This window comes from Chiloscyllium punctatum, chromosome 12 (assembly GCF_047496795.1).
Source record: "Chiloscyllium punctatum isolate Juve2018m chromosome 12, sChiPun1.3, whole genome shotgun sequence".
In the NCBI taxonomy this organism is placed as follows: Eukaryota; Metazoa; Chordata; class Chondrichthyes; order Orectolobiformes; family Hemiscylliidae; genus Chiloscyllium; species Chiloscyllium punctatum.
Window position 1 is genome coordinate 54,944,139 of NC_092750.1, and position 19,938 is coordinate 54,964,076.

The following is a 19,938-nucleotide window of genomic DNA, read 5'->3' on the forward strand; positions in this document are numbered from 1 at the left end:
TCTTTGGGTGACTGCAGAAGATTGGACAGTTGCTATTGGATGGAGAAACTAAGAGAGGGTAAGCCTACAATTGCTCACACAGGGAGTCAATATCAACTAAGTAACCAAAATTGAGATCACAAGCAGAGGGAAGGTAGGTGCCTTAAGAGAAACTCAACACCAGTCATTCCTGCACATCTCAATGGACCAAATTGAACACTGGAGCAAATCAAATAATTTGGGGTCATGTAGCTTCATGTGATGCATTTTTATTGATGGGTGAGAAGAACAATCCATGAAAGGTGAATTCTACCACAAATACCACATATGATGTCGTTATCAGGAATCTTGTGGATGGCTAGTTTCAGTGTTGCCAAGTACCTGTAGCCATTAATCACCATGGCAGCATACACCAGCCCAATGCTGATGTCGTCACTTCCGTCTGTTGTTGGCTCATGCCACAAAACTGTAAGAACCAATATATAGAATTTCCAAGTCAACATGAGCAAGTATTGGGTTGTAAGTGTTCTCCTGATAGTCTGGCACCATTTACTATGCCACTTAGGAAATCAATCCATATGTGATCATCTTCCACCCTATGCATTTGGTCTACTTCTAGCTGCTGTCGTAGATTCTTGTGAGGAATGTATTGCCATGAATTTTGCAGAATGTGTGGCAAGCAATGAACCCCAGCTGAGAATAAATAGATGTCCTGAATGGCATTCAGAACAGGGTCAGCCAGTGTGTGTTTAAAACATAGGAACCCAAATGAAATACAAAGACAATGACAAATGAATTAAAGGAAGACATTTACAAATCCTGACAAGGAGTAGGGAAGAAAATGAGCAAATTTCAGAAACTAAGCAAATAGATGGTCAGAGGATCAAAGAAGCACATGAAAATGTGCATTACATCAGATGCTAAGCATGGCAGCTGAATGTTCTCTCAGTACCTGACAGTAAGCAGATTGTCAGGAAAGTAGCAAGGGTCTTAAAAAGTATCAATGTGATGAGTAGGATTACAACAGCAAATAGCTCATATCTTACTGGATATATCCTTTAAGTAATCACTCCAGGAGATGACAGGAACATGACTTCCTTGAACGATGATAATTCAAGCAAATTTATAGATCTCCAGGAAGAAAAACAAATCCTTAGGGATCAATGTTATTTATTTCTATTGTACTCTTGTGATGGGGTGAGATTTATGACATACTGATAGTCATTTTGACAAAATCCATGATTGCTGAGCGTGTCCTGTTAGAATAGAAACAAGCTAATCCACTATTCATATTTCAGCAACGGGTCAGGTTAATAAAACAGTTTATGGATATGGGATCTTGGCTGCATATGTGAAGGCAAGAGTACGTGCCAGGAGTCTACATTAAGTCTAAATGGTAAATCCAGCAAAACATTAGTTTTGCACCCGCTGGAATACTGTGTCAAATTCTAGAAAGGTTTTCTGAGGGTACAGAGATTTACAAGAGTATTTCCATGACAAGATGACAATTATGAACATAAACTAAAGAAGATAGAGTATGCTGTTTATAGTAGAGTAGACTAAAAGAAGAGGTTATAGAGCTGTTTAAGATCATGGAAGGTTTAGTAACCAGAGAGTATTTGGAAAGCAAATCCAGTACCAATGTTAAGAAATGAATTGTATGGATATTTGGAGGAGAAAACAATTAAAGGGATGTGGAGAAAAAGCAAAGCTGTTGATTGATCTGTTTAAATATGCCAGTACATACTCGATGGGCTGAATGGCCTCTATTTATTCTGTGCTATTCCATAAAAGTCATTCAATTATCTACAGACACAATGCTCTTTCATAACTTAGTGCTTAGTCATTAGATTTAGGTATGACTCCCTGACTTTAACATTACCTATATGATAATCTAAGTAACAACAGTGAACATTGATTTACAAGAAGGTTCTGCATGTTTTGGAGAAAAAAGAATTTCTGTTAGATTATGAAGAGCTACATTTGCACAAATTACCAATACATTCCTCACAAGAATCTACTACAGCAGCTAGAAGTAGACCAAACGCACAGTAGAACCTAATGAATGAGAAACTGGCTGAGGTTAACACCACAATGAGCATGCATTGGGAGTAATCATTGAAAAGGAGCTACTGGAAGTACAAAGGGAAATGTCTAAGAAATCAGTGCTATTTGAATTCCAAAATGTTATAAAGACTTAGATATCAATTGGTTCGGGATATTTGAATCAGATTTTGTCTTTTGGAGCTCAAAGAAGAGTTCAGAAAATTATAAGTGAGCAGATAAAATGCAAAGCAGCAAAGTGTAAGATGGAATACAAATAATATATATTTAACTGCTGGAAATTTGAAGGAAATCTGTGGTTATCATCAATTCGGAAATTATAGTATTTGATGACTACATTCAAACATATCAAATAAAGCAGAAGTATACCTTGCGGCCCCTCAATCAATAAAATCAAGTCTGATCTGTCTGTGCATTGAACTCCATATTTCCACGTCTTTCCCATGAGCTTTGATTCTCCTGCCTAATCAGAATTTATTTACATCTGTTTTAAAAGTATTGAATAACCTGCCTCCACCACCTTCTGAGACAGATGGTTCCAAAGTCACACAACTCTCTAAGCGAAAAAAAAATCTCCTCATCTCTGTTCTGGAAGAATTTTAAATTTTAAAGCATTACCCCCTTGTTCCAGACTCACCCACAACCAGAGTCACTCTTGTTCCCATGAGACTTTGTGAAGGCAATTCAGAATCTTACGCAATTCAATCAAGTCACCCCTCAATCTTCTAAACTCCAATGGAAAAAAGCCCAGCTTCTCCAACAAATCCTGGTCAGAAAATCAGTTCATTCCTGGTATGGAGTAGTAACAGCCAAAGCTAAGGGATGTATCATGTCAGGTTACCTTACATGAGAACTACACATCACACTGATCAGAGTAAACTGAGAATAGTATGTTCCATTTTGGCCACGTGACTAAAAGGAGAATGTCCTTACGAAGAAGGTAGTGAAGAAGAGAACCACATGAATGTTGCCCAAGCATTAGAGAATTTAATTAAGACAAAGGATACAATCAGAATAAGAAGAGAAAGGTTACATTAGCAATCACATCAGGAAGAACCAGAATAATCTAAAAGTTCTCAACAATTAAAAAAAGGCTTGCCAGACTGGGAAATGAAGTGAAATCCTTGATTCATTTAAGATTTATTCAGAAATTGTAATGAGGGGACAATGTTTTTTTTTAAAATAGCTTTGAACAATCATTGCACCTTTGGAGATGTGAGGAATAAACATGAAGATGAATGAGAATCATTCACGTCTATAGAGGTACCTTTATGCTTGAACGTATTAAATTGCTTTTTCACATATTGCCAAGCAAAATGAAATATTGCTGTCGCAACATCTGTGTAGCACTAATATGTGAATATCCCCTTAAAATGGACATTCACCTTCTTTTCATTCTGAAACAGTTCCTTTTTCACTTATTCCTTCATGCATTTACCCTCAGCAATTACTAGCCCCTGGTTTGGACCAATTATTTTCTGCATGTTATGCACCAACAAGTCAAAAAATGAGTTATGCACCGTCTTAAAGAAAATTTACAAGTTAAAATGATATAAATGCATTATATGGAAATTCTATGAGTTGATGCTTACATTTTACTTTCAATGTGCTTACACTGAAGATAATGCTGTGTGGAAAATAGTTGCTGCTTGACTGCACACAGATCTGTCTCCAGGCTCAGATCATTTGAGTAATTGGCAGGAGCTCCCAGTACACTCTTGGCCTTGAGTCAGTAGACAAATTAATTGGGCAGGTAGAAAAGCAGGCTGGAAACTCAAATTTAATGGGATGTGCCCACTCAAAGATGATTGCCCGCACAAGTGTCAGACAAAATGAAGGGAGAAGAAAGCATGTGTCAATGTATGACACAATGCTGTGGGCAAAGTCCCTTTTTAATGGCTAGCAAGCCCAAGTTCTGTTTATCAAAATGAGTTACTCTATTTGTCATTTTGTGGTGCCTTCTGCAGGGGACAATAGTGTTTGATTTCTGCACTGAAATGGTCTCAAGCCATGCCTGGGCAACCACCTATTAAGCTCTGAACTCTCATGAACTCTGTCATCTGTAGTAAAATCAGGTTTGCATGCAACATTAATAGGCTTTATTAAACATAACCATATACAAGTACTGGTAAGAGAGGACATCTTCTGTTATCGTACAGACAAAGGCTGCAACATCATTTCGGCATAGATTATTTCAGACGTGCTCTGTCATTATTCTCAGTTTAAAGGTGTAGTTAACCCTTTACTCCACAGTCAACTGAGGCAAACTTATTTCTTGTCCAGCTGAATTGTTGCGTATTCATAGAAAGTGAAGAATACATTCCTCTTGCAAGTAAGTCTTAGCCACTTGTTTCATCTATACTTGGGAAAATGTTAGAAACTATTATTATAGTAGTATTATTATAGTTATAGTAAGGCGCTTAGATAGTCCAAACTATTCAGGGAGACTCACAATATTTTTGTGAAAGGGAAATCTATTTACCCAATCTATTTGAGTTCTTTGTGGAAATAACATGTGCTGTACATCCCTGGAAGTGGTGGATATACTGTACTTAGACTTCCAAGAGGCCATGGTGTAAGGTGTAGCATTCTGGCACAACGAGAAGCTTAACTAGCTAAAAAGGAAATGTTGAGTCAATAAATAGAGAGGGATTGCTCGAAAATTGTGGGCTAAAGGATGATGAAAGGGAAAAATTGATAGGGGAATTGGTAGTGTATGAGTGGCATGGGATACTTCAACATGTAAAATTATAAGCAGTCACCACTGCTGTGGCCTTGAAGTGGGAGTGTGCATCATGATGGTGGGCAGGATTAACGTGTCAGGACAGGGCTCAGGAGTAAGGTCTAAAGTGGCAGTCACAACTCCAGGTGGTAAGTGGGGAGATACAGGGAATCACTCATGATGGGCTGTCTACTTATGAGTGATGAGAGACCCTTGATGGGGAAATTGTACTTATCATGCACTTGCAAAGGACAGGGTGAAGTCATTTGCAAATACATCATTGTACGTAAAAGGCATGCACCTGCAATCCTTGTGGGCAGGTGGGGTGGTGTTACTGGTTGCAAGCAATATTGACCATGTCATTGGTCCTCACAGACTGAAGATGGGCATCTGTGAAATCTTGAAGAGGCACCTGTGGGCCACAAAGAGTGAACTGAAGATTGGAAGCAGCAGGAGGAGGAAGGGCACATTGAGCAGGAAGAACTTTATCTTCTGCGTGGTGAAGCACAGCAGCCTTGGGCACAACAGGCCAGACAGGATTTAATTGACCCTCAGTTCCAGTGGATGAGAACTAGATACAGTGAACATGCATTGACTGTAAAATTGTTGATGCTTGATGTGCAAGCAGTTTGTTTCTATTCCAAGATGGCAAACACAGCTTATGTTATTCGACTTCTTCATTTTTGCTATGGTTGAATAAAGGTGAACATCTTGAACCATTTGAAGTCTTCTCTATCTATGATGGTCCCACATTAAACCAAGGATGCTGGAGAAAGAATACCAGTGACTGAGGGATGTGGCTAAGGAAAAATAAGGTACATGACTTGGTGCTTAGACTGCCACAGATTTGGCAATGTGAAGATGCCTGTGCAAGGAAGCATTAGCCATGCCTATATGCTCTGAAATATATTTTTGGGGCTGCTGCACAATTAAATTTCATGTGAAAGGTAATTGTGAATTGCCAGCACTTAACCGGGTACACAGTTGGGGTGTAAAGATGGTGCCAGCAGCAGGAATGTTGGCATACCATGACAGTGACAAATACTTTCAGCCTTTGAGTCTTGGAGTTGGGAAGTCATGGTGAGGTTGCACAGGACAATGGTGAGGCCTCTTCTGGAATACTGCATCCAGTTCTGGTCGCCCAATTATAGCAAGGATATGATTGAGCTGAAGGGATTTTAGAAGAGGTTTACTGGCATATTACCAGGTATGAAAGATTTGAATTATAAAGAAAGATTAAATAGGCTGGGACATTTTTCACTGGAGCATAAGAGGTTGAGAGGTGACCTTAGAGAAGTTTATGAAATAATGAGGGGTATAGATAGAGTTAACAGTAGTCGACCTTTCCCAAGGATGGGGAGAATTTCAAGACTAAGGCACACAATATTAAGGTGAGAGGAGGGAGATTTTAAAAAGACGTAAATGGCAAATTGTTTTACACAGAGGGTGGTTTGCATGTGGAATGAATTTCCTGAGGAAGTGATGGATGTGGGTACACTTAAAAAGTTTAAAAGACATTTGGATATGTACATGAATAGAAAGGGTTTGGAGGGATATGGGCCAGGAACAGGAAGGTGGATCTAGTTTATTGGGATTATATTGGGCATGGATTTGTTGAACCAAAGTGTCTATTTCCGTGTCGTATGACTCTATGTATCTGTTGCAAGTAGGATAATGAGGTGAGCCTCTGGCAAAGGGATGGGGAGAGTTCCTGAGCAGCCTGCTCAGAGGTTAAGGTGACAATGTTAAGATGATCACATGAGAAAATCCATGGAGAGAACCCCTCCATGAAACTTTCATTTACGCAAAATATGGCAAGGTTCAGCCCTGCATTTATTTAATTAATGTTTTATCAAAAAAAATGTCAATTTTATTTTCCAACCAGCAATGAAAAGCAAAAAAAAATTGTTTTCAAGTAATTATTTCTCACCTAAAAAATGTTGTTGATTTTCATATTTGCTCATACTGTTTTTAGAGTCATAGAGTAATAAAGATGTACAATATGGAAACAGACTCGTCCATGTCGACCAGATAACCCAACCCAATCTAGTCCCACCTGCCAGCACCTGATCCATATCCCTCCCATCCTTTTCTATTCATATATCTATCCAGATGCTTTTTAAATGTTGCAATTGTACTAGCCTCCACCACTTCCTCTGGCAGCCCATTCCACATGCACACCATCCTCTGCATGGAAAAGTTGCCCCTTAGGTCTCTTTTATATCTTTCGTCTCTCACCCTAAACCTATGCCCTCCAGTTCTGGACTCCCCCACCTCAGGGAAAAGACCTTGTCTACTTACCCTATCCATGCCCCTCATGATTTTATAAATCTCCACAAGGTCACCTCTCAGCCTCCAGAGGAAGTGGTGGAGGCTAGTACAATTGCAACATTTAAAAAGCATAGCGTCATAGAGATGCACAGCACGGAAACAGACCCTTCAGTCCAACTCATCCATACCGACCAGATATTCCAACTTATTCTAGTCCCATTTGTTTGCACTTGGCCCATGCCCTTCTAAAACCCATCCATACCCCTCTATAAGGTTACCCCTCAGCCCCCGACTCTCCAAGGGAAAACAGCCCTAGCCTATTCAAACTCTCTCTATAGCTCAAGTCCTCCAGCCCTGGCAAAATCCTTGTAAATCTTTTCTGAACCCTTTCAAATTTCACATTCTATTACCATTTGAATATATTGGTATGAATTCATCAGTTTTGAGAAACCTTTGACAAGTATTTTGAAGAGAAATGAAGACAATTATGAAACAAAGGGTTAACTGGACATTGATACTAACAATATCAAGAATGTGAGCAGCATTGTCATGAAGATGCCATATCACAGGGAACTGGGACCTGAACACGTAGGGTCTGGGAGCCAGTGGGTAGGGTTCAGACATTTCTCCTCTGTTCTTCACTCCTGTATATAATGTATGTAATTCATCAAAAGTTATTGATGTTCACTGACACGAGTGTGGACAACCTTCTGATAGCCCAGACATGATCTTTCTTCAAACCGGCCACATCCTTAAACAATAAGACATGCGCTTTCAGAGTCAAAAAATGTCCAGCCATTTTTAACAACGAATACTGCAACAAAAGTAATTCCACAAAAACTAGGTTGCTATGAGCGAGATCAAATTGGCCACTAATGGCAAAAAAAAATCCTCAAATCCTGGGATTAAAAGGATTTTTAACTCCTGTTTACAAATTTATGAAAATATATGCTGTTAAAGAGTTCTGAATTTTAAATCACAACTGCACTTGCCAAAAAAATTATTTTGTGCAGCTTGAAATTTTAATAAAGCAGGCATGCTTTAGCTCACAGTGCCACATGAATAGAAATAAGTATTGATTGTGCTGCAGAAAATAAACAATAGAGATATTAACAATGTAAAAATGTGAATACAAATGTTCTCTGAAGCTCTGTCACAACTGATCAGTGGAATTTCACCTAATGAATGTTAAATAAAATACCCATTTTCTCACCCTTGAATTTGTCAGTCAGCTTATATAACTTCCAATATTGACCATAACACATTATATCTGCACCAAAAGAAAAAGAGGGTAAGGTCGAAAGGTCTGAGTTCTTATTTTGCTGAGTACTAATCTAAATTACACTGTGCTGGCAGTTTGTAAATCTTTGCAATACAGCAACTAAAGTATCAAACTTAAACTTTCCCTTGGCCCTTAATTCATTCTCCACGTTTCTCAGAGGCTACTCCAGGGCTTGGAACTTAGTGCCACCTGGAGACAAATTTGAATGTGGGTTGGAGGGGGCTAAGTGTTTACAAAATAAAGTGGTTGGTCTTCTGACTGCCTTTGCACCCATTGTCTAACAGTTTGTCATGCTGTGGTGGAAGAGAAGGTATCAGGTAACCCAGCTGGCCCAGAGCTAGTGAGGGCATTAATGGTTATGTAAGGTCCTGACTCTGCCTCTACTATTATTTTGCAAGTGGCAGGGGAAGGTGTAGGCAAGGTGGGTAGTTCAATAGCATTCACTGTGTAACACACTTATAGGCTGGAAAGGGGCATACTTCCACTGGACAGTCCCCTGTGCCTAATTATGGCACCCTCCAACCCAAGATCACACCCAGAACTTAACTCAACCCTCAGCCTCCTTAAGCCAGTTCTCCTACTCCCTCTTATCCCCTTAGGGAGGTCTACTAGATGTACCTTAAATTTTGATTTCCATCAGTCTTCTCCTTCAGAGGCTTCCTTTACTCCAAGCAGTGTCATAATCACCACCAGTAGGACTACAGCACAACTAGGCAATGTGATCATCTTGCCATTCTGATAGCAAGTTAAGTAGGAAAATGAATACAATACTTTCAGTTCTTGCGAGGGTAATTAAATTCAAAAATATTCAAGAGGTGAATAAGAGGGGACTCGATTGAAACACAGAAGATCCTAAAGGGTTTGACGGGATGGCAGTGGAAAAAATGTTTCCTCTTGTGGGTGAACTCTACATCTAGAGGTCACTATTTAAGAAAAAAATGGCTGAGTCCCACTTTCCCACAAGCTAAGAAAAAATAGACCACTGTTTGTTACCTTTGCCCTTCTTCCTTCTGGGTGCCTTCATTCAAACCTGCAAGACCACTCTGTGAACAACTGTGAAAGCAGGACCAGCCTTTGGAGGGACAGTTGTCTGACTGCATTCAGCATTTTCTTGGCAATCTACTGACATGAGAGATGCTAACTTGGCTTTAACTCGCTGGTAGTTTCTGGGTTTCACAAAATGGTTGAGTTGCATAAGCTTTAGACAGCACTGCCAATAAGGGTTAAAATATGAAACTTTGGCCAGCTGGGTTCAGCCTTCATATTAACAGACATTGTGAGATGATCAATGAAAAGCAACAGAGAACGATGGATGAAAAAGGAGAGATTGCAGGAGGCTAGTTTTGAACCAAACCTCGATAAAATGTGCTGATGTTCCGTTTAGTTAAGGCAGGTGACAGCTTGTAAGCAAAGCAAGAGTCAGAGCACCGAGGTAATATGTAGAGACACATTGATTCTTTTTCTTCTCCAAGTCTCCTAATATAACAATGATGATAAGACAAATACAGTTTCCTCATAAAAACATCTATCTTACAAAATAAACAGGAGCAGTGCTGTCAGAAAGTAAATAGAATCAGAGAATCAAGCAGTGCAGAAGAGGTTCCTCAGCTCATTGACTCTGTACCAAAACATGAGAAATACCTGACCTTCAACCTAATCCCTTTTACCAGCACTTGTTCCATTGCCTTGAATGTCATGACATGCCAAGTGCTCATCCAGGTACTTTTAAAGGCTGCGAGGCAACTTGCTTCTATCACCCTCCTAGGCAATGCCTTCCAGACCATAGATTGCCATGAAAATTCCAGAGCTCTGAGAAAAATCTTTCTGAATCTGTTCCCTTAGCTCTTGCAGTGATCTTATTGAACTTGATTGCTGAGAACTTGAATCTCAAAGCTGCTTTTAAAAGATTGAGATTGTGTTTATTAAATAGCATACATATTGTATTATGTGGTGACTATGGTGACCTGACAAACACATTTTTGGCAAGTATTGAAACCCTATTGGATATCAAATCGTATTTAAATAGATTTCAGTTTTATGTACCTTGAAATACATGAAGGAGTGGACTAGATAAGCGAGCACATTGAACAACACTGGATCAGATCGACTGGAAAATCTAGAATGTCTAGACATGATACAAATTGCTTATTATAAAAAAAAAGCATCCCATCTTTCAATCAGAAAGCAGCAAATTTCAGCAAGAAAAGATTTGATAATAAATGAAAATGTCAGAAAATCATTGTCACAGATGAGGAACTCTACACTAGTTAATACCAGCTCACAGACATGCATTTTCTGGTCTGCATCTGTGCAGCAACCTGTCAACACAGCTCCTTTTCTCCAATGGAAGGTTCTTTCAAGTCTGACACTGTGAAACATTTAAAAATACTTTCCCCGAGTACTGGTCTTCCCTTTTAAACTGTTAAGCGTGGAAGCAATTTCTGTGCTTGTACATCAAAGTGATATCTTACTGGATTTTGATTTCCCTAGAAAGTCTAGATAAGATTTTTGTAATTTCAGCACTACAGGAGTTATAGAATTGTGACATGGAGAAAGATAGCCAAAATGCATGAAATTAAAATGTAATTGCAGAAAACACTAACTCTGGGTGTGCAATAGTGAAATGACTGTCAGCAAAGTGCTCCTTCACAGGTTAAATTGACAAATCACCAGATAATAAATATTTTTGTAATTGTAATGTTCTGTACACCCTGCAATCCCTCTCAGTGGGGACCACAAACTGAAGCTTTGATGGATGATGCTGCAGACTCAGCCAGCTCAGATTCACAAAGGAATGTTCAACTGCTTCGCAGGCAGGATTTCTTCTTAGAGTGCAGAACATACCATATTCTACATTCTAAAAACAGCTTAGCCTATTTATATCAACATCATGAAATGCAGTAGGCTTATTTATTGTCGTATATTTATCACAAAATGCTATTATCTAAATGTTTGTCTTCCTTACCAATTTGTGAATGTGGCCCAGTTTCAGTGGTGAGCATTCTCCATACCAATTGCATGATCTTGTTTCACAGAATATGCTGAAATAGTGACAGTCCATAGAATCCCTACAATGTGAAAACAAGCAATTTGGTCCACTGGGTCCACACCAACCCTCCCAAGTTCATTCCACCCAATCTCTATAAACTTACATTTCCCATGGCTAACCCATCTCGCCTGCACATCCCTGGACTCTATGGATAACTTAGCATGGACAAGCCTGCACTTCTTTTGATTGTGGGAGAAAAACTGGTGCACCCAGAGGAAACCTGTACAGACATGGTGAAAATGTGCAAACTCCACACAGACAGACAATCACCCAAATGTGGAATTGAACCCAGTCCTTGGAGCTGTGAGGCAGCACTGCTAACCACTGACCACTATGCTGCCCAATATCAGTATAGGCTCACCATAAATGTTGGTGTGGGTCCACTATTACTCCCTTACTATAAACCCACCACACAGATACACCTGTCTCAGTTCATTTTCTTTTCTCATCAATTAGGCTTGCTGACATCAGAACTCCTTCACTACAAATTTGGAAAAGAGAAAACACTGAACCTGGCAGGGGTGAACAGAGTAGTAACTTTGATGGAGGAACAGAAAGGGAATCAACACAAGTAAATAAATAAGGAATCAATTGGTAAGTGAGTCTGAATTACCCAGGATGTTGTCTCAGTATTGGGTTCATTGCTGCTTCAAATTTCAAAACATTACTGATTTAGGAAACAAAAAAAGAGTTGTCCGACTTTGGACCTGTTTTGCGGATTCAGCCATCTTGCCCATTAATCAGCATTCACTGAGCCAACATTTGAGATTCAGCAATTCAACCAAAATGTCACATCTCACAGCTCAGTGGAATAGCAGTTTGTCGGCTGGGAACATCAGTGAGCCGGAAACGAGTACAAACGATCTGCTGTCACCTGTAATACATTGCTAAGCAGCAGTTCCAAAAGGGGGAGAAATGATACCTGATGTTCCAGATTTATATCCAAGATGGGAAACAAAATTCTTGGAGCATTTCACAAAGTTTGAGGAGAGAATTTTAACTCTCATGTAACAATATGAAGGGGATGTGTGAGAAGGGAAACATTTTTTAAGCCAAATCAAACTCTTGTACTTCCAATTTTAAAGGTTGAGATTTGTGAGCAAGTGAGCATTCCTCTCCAGGCAGGTTGCTCATTAAATGGATTTGCAAAATGTTAGCATTTTACAATATTCCCACTTTTCAATCCACAAATGATAGAATTTGTGTTTCTACAAGGCAAAAGTCAGGATTGTGGTACTCTCCATCTGTCTGGTTGAGTGCAGCTCCATATAAGAAAATGAAATAACTGCACACAGGCCAGTATCTCATCACAAAGTCACTCTTTATTTACAAGAGCACAGTACATGGACTCTGATCAGCCAGGCCCTTGAGTCTTAGAATGTCCTCACTCCTGTCTGTATCTGTCAGCCAGGACTCCCTGATTAGCCCCAGGTTAACAACCCCAAGCAGGGATCTCATAGCCAATGAAATCCCACCTGGCCCTCATTCCAACCACAACAGAAACATGACAACATCCAGGCCAAAGCAGCCCACTTTATTAGCAAACCATCCACCAACTTAAATATTCACTCCCTCTTTGGCCAATGTCTCACACATAGGAAATCTAGAATGTCTGAAGAGGCCCAATAAAGAATGGAGAAGCAAGATCTTAGATAAAATCTTTCTGAAGTTATATTTGCTAAAAATATGAAAGAAATTTTAATTATGAGCATGCCTTCAAAACTGAAAGAATTGCACATGGATAGAATCTCTTCTGCTATGCTACATAGATTTAACTTTCACATGCTTTCTCCATTCAATTCAGCTAGTCTATACCTATATTTACACTCCACTTGAGTGCCCTGTCATCCTTTCTCATCTAACTATCAACATAACACATGCTTTACTTTTTTTTTCCACTCATGTGCCATATAACTTACTCTTAAGTGCATCAATATGAGGTTTCTCAAAAAATCTCCACATCACCTTGGACAAAGCAATCTGCTTGTCTGGTACCCTGTCTAGTGTGCTGAATATTTATTCTTCCATAATACACAATCATTTTTAGATAAGTTCAATTTTACAAAAGGGAAATGTGAGAGACCAGCCAGAAGCATGTTGGCACAGTAAAGTTTGGAACTTAGGAAAGTCTAATTGAGGGTTTCAACAGCAGGCCTGATGTGATTTAGTGAAGTTTGGTGATATTCCAATTGTGAAATAGGTTGTCATATTGACACAAGTGTGACATAGAAAAGTTATGCACACTTTTATTGTCCTCGATCAAAAGGGCTGTATGTGCGATATTAGTTTTTTTTTAAACTTAATTAGTTTGTCCTATTCTAAATGAATTCCACAAGTTGTTGTGAATGTGAACAGAAACAAGATTATTTATTATCACACACTTGTCCCAAAGGTATAAAATGTAATGTCTCTCACACACACACTTCCTCATACACCATGATTAGATAAAAAGAAAACAATACGGTTACACTCTGGAAATAATTCAGTTATGTTCAAAGCAGGTCTTTAGTTTCTTATCTGAATTGATGCTTTATTTGGAGTGCACATCTTGTAAGAGAAGAACAATCTCATTAAGTTGTAAGGCTTCATCTGGTCGAATTGCCAGGTGGTCAGCTTTCAGGCAAACTTATTAACGCAGAGATTTTCTCTCACCTCAAGTTATAGATATTAATGGCCTTGGCTGCCTAATTATCTTGAAGTTGTTTCGACTGCCTTCCAGATGGCATGTATTATGGTGTTGCTGTGTCAGCATTGTTTTTGCAATTACTTTTAAAAGCAGGTGACAAAAATGGCTGCATTATCCAAGTAGTGTGTTACAACTGAGAATGCCTTTTCCAATGAAGGTGGTTGAGTTTTAATTCAGTTAGTCATCTTGTGTTTTGGCTTTACACACCTGGAGTATTTGAGATATCCAAGTCCCATAACTGTATTTTGAATGAGGAGTCATCAGTAAAACCATTCCATATTCCTCTGATGCCCATGTAACTTCAATTTTTCTATTGTCCGGAGTGAATGGAAAGATGAGTTAGCTGGCATGACATGGGCTTCTCTGTTGATAGTTCATCCTGAAGAAAATGAGTGGTTGGAATTGGATATTTGCCAACGACTTTCAGGATTGCCTGGAGTTGCTTTTGCTAAAATCAAAAGCAATGCTGTCAGCCATCTTACCTTGTAAACTATAGCTTTAAAAGGTGTAATAATGTCATGCCTCTGCTGATCATGCCATGACAGTTACAGAAGGGGTAAAATCACCTGCCAACATCCTTCCTGAAACATCCTAACTTCCACACATGGCATCAATAGTTTATATGATTAATTCCAGAGTCTTTGCCTCAACCAATAGCCCAGAATTCGATTCCATATGCTGAAGACTTTTGTTTTGTGTGAAAAACTTCTAAATGCTAATCCTAAATTGTTAATTTTAATCTGCTGTTAATGCTTGCAGTAATTTTTTGAATGAACCATTTCTACAGTTTTCTCTCTCAAAATTCGATGTCATCAACTCACAGATGTACTGGTTCAAGACTGAAAGGCTCAGTTTATTCTGTCTGAGTACATAATGTTGTCTTCTAACACTAGTAATTGGCCTTGACACCTTTCTTGGTATTATCTCCATGACCTGAAGGATAATTTGTGTCTCAGTGACCAGATTTGGGCAAATTGGTTTGGCATAGCAGTATGTGGTTTGTGCTGTATAAGCATTTTGCTTGATAAGTTAACATTCTAGCTTGCCAATTAATGGCTCACAGTAGACATTTGCCAGCCATTGAATCAATGAAAATGCTTAAAATTCTTTTCAACTTCAGCTTCAAGCTATTCTGACACCATTCATGGAGCACTTATGTAACCTATTGCCCCCTGATGTGCAGCACTTTTCATTGCCTTTATCAGGTTTCACCACTCAGCTTTCCGTTCACCTACATATTTTCTCCCGATGACAGTCTGTAGCATACATTCTGGTGGTGGCATGAGTCTGCTGCAAAGCCAATGAGAAACTCATTTGGTATCTTTTGGACTTTTTTTCCAGTATGGAGGCTGCAAGAACATGGTCTAGCCAAACAGGAGTCAGCAACTCCTGCACTTGATGATGCCACATATTAGACTATGGCTGCTGCCCGGACAGTAACTCAGAAGTCCAAGGCTCTAGCTCGAAGTTAGGTGATTTGGCAATAGAGGGCAGGGATGAAGGTTCCCAGAGGTTTAAGTTATGAAGAGAGGGCAACAGGGATGCTCAGATGCGAGCGCACACCACTGTCTAATGCCCATCATCTTAATCAGGATTGAGTGTCTTGACTGAGGATACCCCACCACCCCATACCCACAAGTTACAGTCAATAAGTCACCCGCATGCTTTTTGCATCTGGGAAAGCAGTTTGTTGGCTGGCCTGCTTACAATGCTCCTTAATTAGCTCTTCAATGATCCTTAATTAGCCATTGATGCTCCTCTCCAAAATTAATTCTGGTAAAGGCAGGAAGACAGCTGGGACCATTTGTACAGCAGATTCATCTAATTAAATGCCCTTCCGCCTTCCTACCTTATCTCCTCCAGTGTTGGAAGATTCTTCCCCTGCTATTAAATGCTTTACTATATAAAACATGAAGCTTACAGAAATACTTCATTACACAACATTCTACTTCCGCAAAACAAGTATGAACTGAAACCCAGCTCAGGGCCAATACCGTCCTCCCCTGTTCACAAAGCCTTCCTGCTTTGCTGCATTTTCCAATTCTTCCTCTGTTAACATTGTCGTGGCGATCACGTAGTGTTTATCAGACCTCAGTCAAATCCCCTGCTCCCTTGCCTCTTCCTCCTCCATTAAACATTTTGCATTGTGCCCCCCTTTAACTCCTTTTGAAATAATCATTCTGTACCACGCTCCCAAATACAAATACATTGTTCACAGATATTTTCATTGCTGTCCTCCTTCAAACCCTCTCCAACCTCAATAATTTCAGTCACGTCCTCAACCCATTATGTTCTTTCTCCTTTGAGTTCAATTCCCCCTTTTCTCTCTAAATTCACCCCTCCATAATGAACTCCCAAACAAAAATTCACAGCTGTCCCATTAAGCACACCATGTCTACACTCACTACACACACATACACTTTCTCACACTCATAAACCCCCAACCCAGACAGACACACACACAGACAGACTAAGACCCACATGTACACATATATTTTGTGGGGTGAATTAGTACTTTCAGGGTTACATTGTACTTTGCTCAAAAACTACATACATTCATGTAGAACTCAGTTATCTCACTTTTTAGATTAGAATCAATCTAAACATCATGGCATAGACAGAGAACACAGGGGGCTAACACCTTCAACATATTGTCTAGCTATCACCATTGTTAACAGCTAACCTGAGAATGCAACCATTTTAAGAAAAGGTTTTATGATTTACACATGAAAGAAGTGAAACTATCATGGTATGCAAACCGATGAAAGACTTAACAGACAATTAATTTTTCAATGTATAATTTCAGTTACATCACACTGTAAATTTTTGCTATAAATGCTGTGTGTTAGGACTGAGCCCTCCACTACCACCTGATGAAGGAGCGACGCTCCAAAAGCTAGTGTGCTTCCAATTAAACCTGTTGGACTATAACTTTGTACATCCCAGTCCAATACCGGCATCACCAAATCCTGGAAAATAACATCCCTTTATTCCCTTAAAACAAATATCTCTAGACTTTAATCTTCTATTCACACTACATTTCTGTAGCTCGTTTATTGCTCACCTGGACCCTCACATTTTTAAAATTCGTTCATGGGGTGTGAGCATACCTGGTTAGGTCTTTTATTACCTATCCCTAATTGTCCAGAAGGCAGTTAAGAGTCAATCACATTGCAATGTGTCTGGAGTCACATATAGGCCAGAGCAGGTAAGGACAGCACTTTCTCCCGAAAGGATATTTCAGATGACAACATTGACAATGGTCACACAGTCACTATTAAGATTTAAATATCAGACTTTTCCTTTTATTGACTTCAAATTCTACCATCTGCCCTGTGGGGTTTGAATCCAGATGCCCAGAACATTTCCTGGTCTGAATTAATAACCTTCAATGTCCAAGTCCCCAATAAAAATAGCTACTCTCTGGGTATAACCTTTATCTTTGCTCCTTAAGTCCTTAGATGCAGATCGAAAGGAATATGGTAGACAACTCATTTATTCCACCATAACCAGATCTGGCTAGCCCATTTAAGAATTATTTAGTTCCATTGTCAACTGCTAAAATTGCTTAATAGTCTAAGACCATCCTGAAACTTATAACTTCTGTTTCCTGTTACAAATTGCCTTCTTGAATAGCTTTTATGATCCCCTTGACCTTCACCTGTGAAAGTAAGTGTGAGGAGTTCACGGACCTCCTAGTTTTTATGATCCAAACAGTCTGCCTCTATGTCATCACTCCCTTGCACAAATCTGTCAGTCATAGCTTCTTTTTTAAATGCACCTTTCTTCCCTGGCTTAGATTGGTCTCTAGTTTCCCACCTATCAGATACTGTCCCCCAATACCTTGGCTTCTCCAAGTTCTTCTTGTCTTTGAGAACCGTCTCCTATTCTCTTGATTCTATTCTGCACCCAATGTCCCCTTACAATCATTCTATGGAGGTCTGTGTGGTGCATTTCACCACTTTCAGGATATACATTTCTACTATACACACTCTAGCAGACTAACAAGATCAAAGAAGTTATTTCAAGGCTAACATCAACCTGAATAAGCTATTTTATAGCTGTCTCTTTATTAACCAAATTTTTAAAATCAAAATTCCTATATTAAGAAGTCATGCAGTCAGCAATAAATGAATGAACGTATCATGAGTTTTAACTGAGTTACAATTAATAAATCAATAATTAATCAGTGGTATTAGACTGGTTTTTGCTGTAAATCTCTAAAACCTTAATTGACTATCAGCTTGTATCTGAAAGTACCATGTGGTTGAGGTTAGACTTACTAGCAAGACAACTTTCAAACTATAATATGCTCCTGTAAACCACCTTTGGAGGTTTCATGGTGCCGTTTGCTCTTCTCTTAGCCCTCAATAGCTCCTTGTTGCAAACACCTCCTTCATGGCCAAAACTATGGCCTTCATATTTGTAAAATGTGCAGAGGAACAGGATTTTGGGATAGGCAACTGTATTTTCTTCACTTCTAAGCTTATTCTGTATCACCAGTTTGAGATCTGCAGCATTACCTTCAGAAGACAATCTATTTCCATTATTTATGACGAACTATGAGACAAGGTATCCAAACCTGAAAAGATGGCCAAGCAAATGATAAAACCTGCCAGCAAAAGGTCATTTGCCCTTTACCCTAACTCCCTAACTATAAATTGAATCAGAAGACCTTGGAGAAAATTACAGTTTTATTGTTCTCTCCTTCTTGGATTGCTAAAACATAAATCCCATGAGGTGAACATCGTTCTGATTAAGCATAAATTCCCTGCAATAGGTCAATCTTACAGCTTCCTAATAATGCTTCTATACTCCATTACCCACTCTAATAGTTCTGACTAGAAGTAGTTTGCCAAGAATTTCCACATAAGATGCGATCATTTGCTTGTAACGGCTCCAGTTTGTCTTTTACATAAGTCCACATTCCATCTTAGGTTATTACATAGCAGGACAAAATTATAGGACAAAGCTTACACACTCAAATACTTTGAAAAAAACTGAAGGTCAAGTGGAAACATTTAAGCTATGTCCAATTCGATGTGAATAATGATCAAATCTTCAATGCTCCAAACAAGTCTTTTAAAATCGAGTATCAGTACATTCTGTGTTAAAGATATGAAGCTAACAATACAGTGACATCCAAGACAATGGGCTGAATCTTTTGGTCTTTGGATTGTTGGGAAGTTTCAACTTTGAAAAGGTAACTGTCTTGCTCCTCAGAAATCACTACAAATGTCTCTATGACAGGTTGATAAGATGGTTAGGAAGGCAACTGGAATAGTTACCTTAATTTATCAAGGCATTGTGTAGAACAGGCAGTAGATTATGATGAAGCAATAAATGACATTAATTCGGCCCCGGTTGGAGAGCCGTCTGCACTGTCGGCAGGCTATATTTGCACGATCAAAAATGCAGAAGATGTTGCCTAGGGTGGAGTGCCTCAGCTCTGAAGAGCGGTTGGGCCTGTTTTCCTTCAAGCAAACGAACCTGAGAAGGGATCTGATTGAGGTGCACAAAATTATGAGAAGTATAAATATTGTGCATAGGAAGAAACCTTTGTCCAATGTACAGGCCATGAATTAAGGAAAGCAGCAGGAAGGTCAGGAGGGATTTGAGGAAAATTGTTTTTCCCCAGAGCTGGGGGTATCTGGAATTCACTGCATGAAAGAATGTTAGCAGTGGGAACACTCACAACATTGAATTAGTATTTAGATGAATACTCCTCATGCCATTTCATGGAAGTATATGTACCAAGTGCTGGAAATGGGGTTACGTTTGATTACCACGGTGGCTCAGTGGTTAGCAATGCTACCTCACAGCACCAGGGTCCCAGATTCAATTCCAACCTTGGGCAACTGTCTGTGTGGAGTTTGCACATTCTC

At 39.3% G+C, this 19,938-nt stretch overlaps 1 protein-coding gene across 10 annotated transcripts in view; it reads right to left on the bottom strand.

Moving 5' to 3' along the window:
* LOC140483855 (contactin-4-like) overlaps nt 1-19,938 on the bottom strand; it is a 2,466,301-nt gene that overhangs the window by 2,125,487 nt on the left and 320,876 nt on the right. The gene's annotated exons all lie outside the window — the stretch shown is intronic.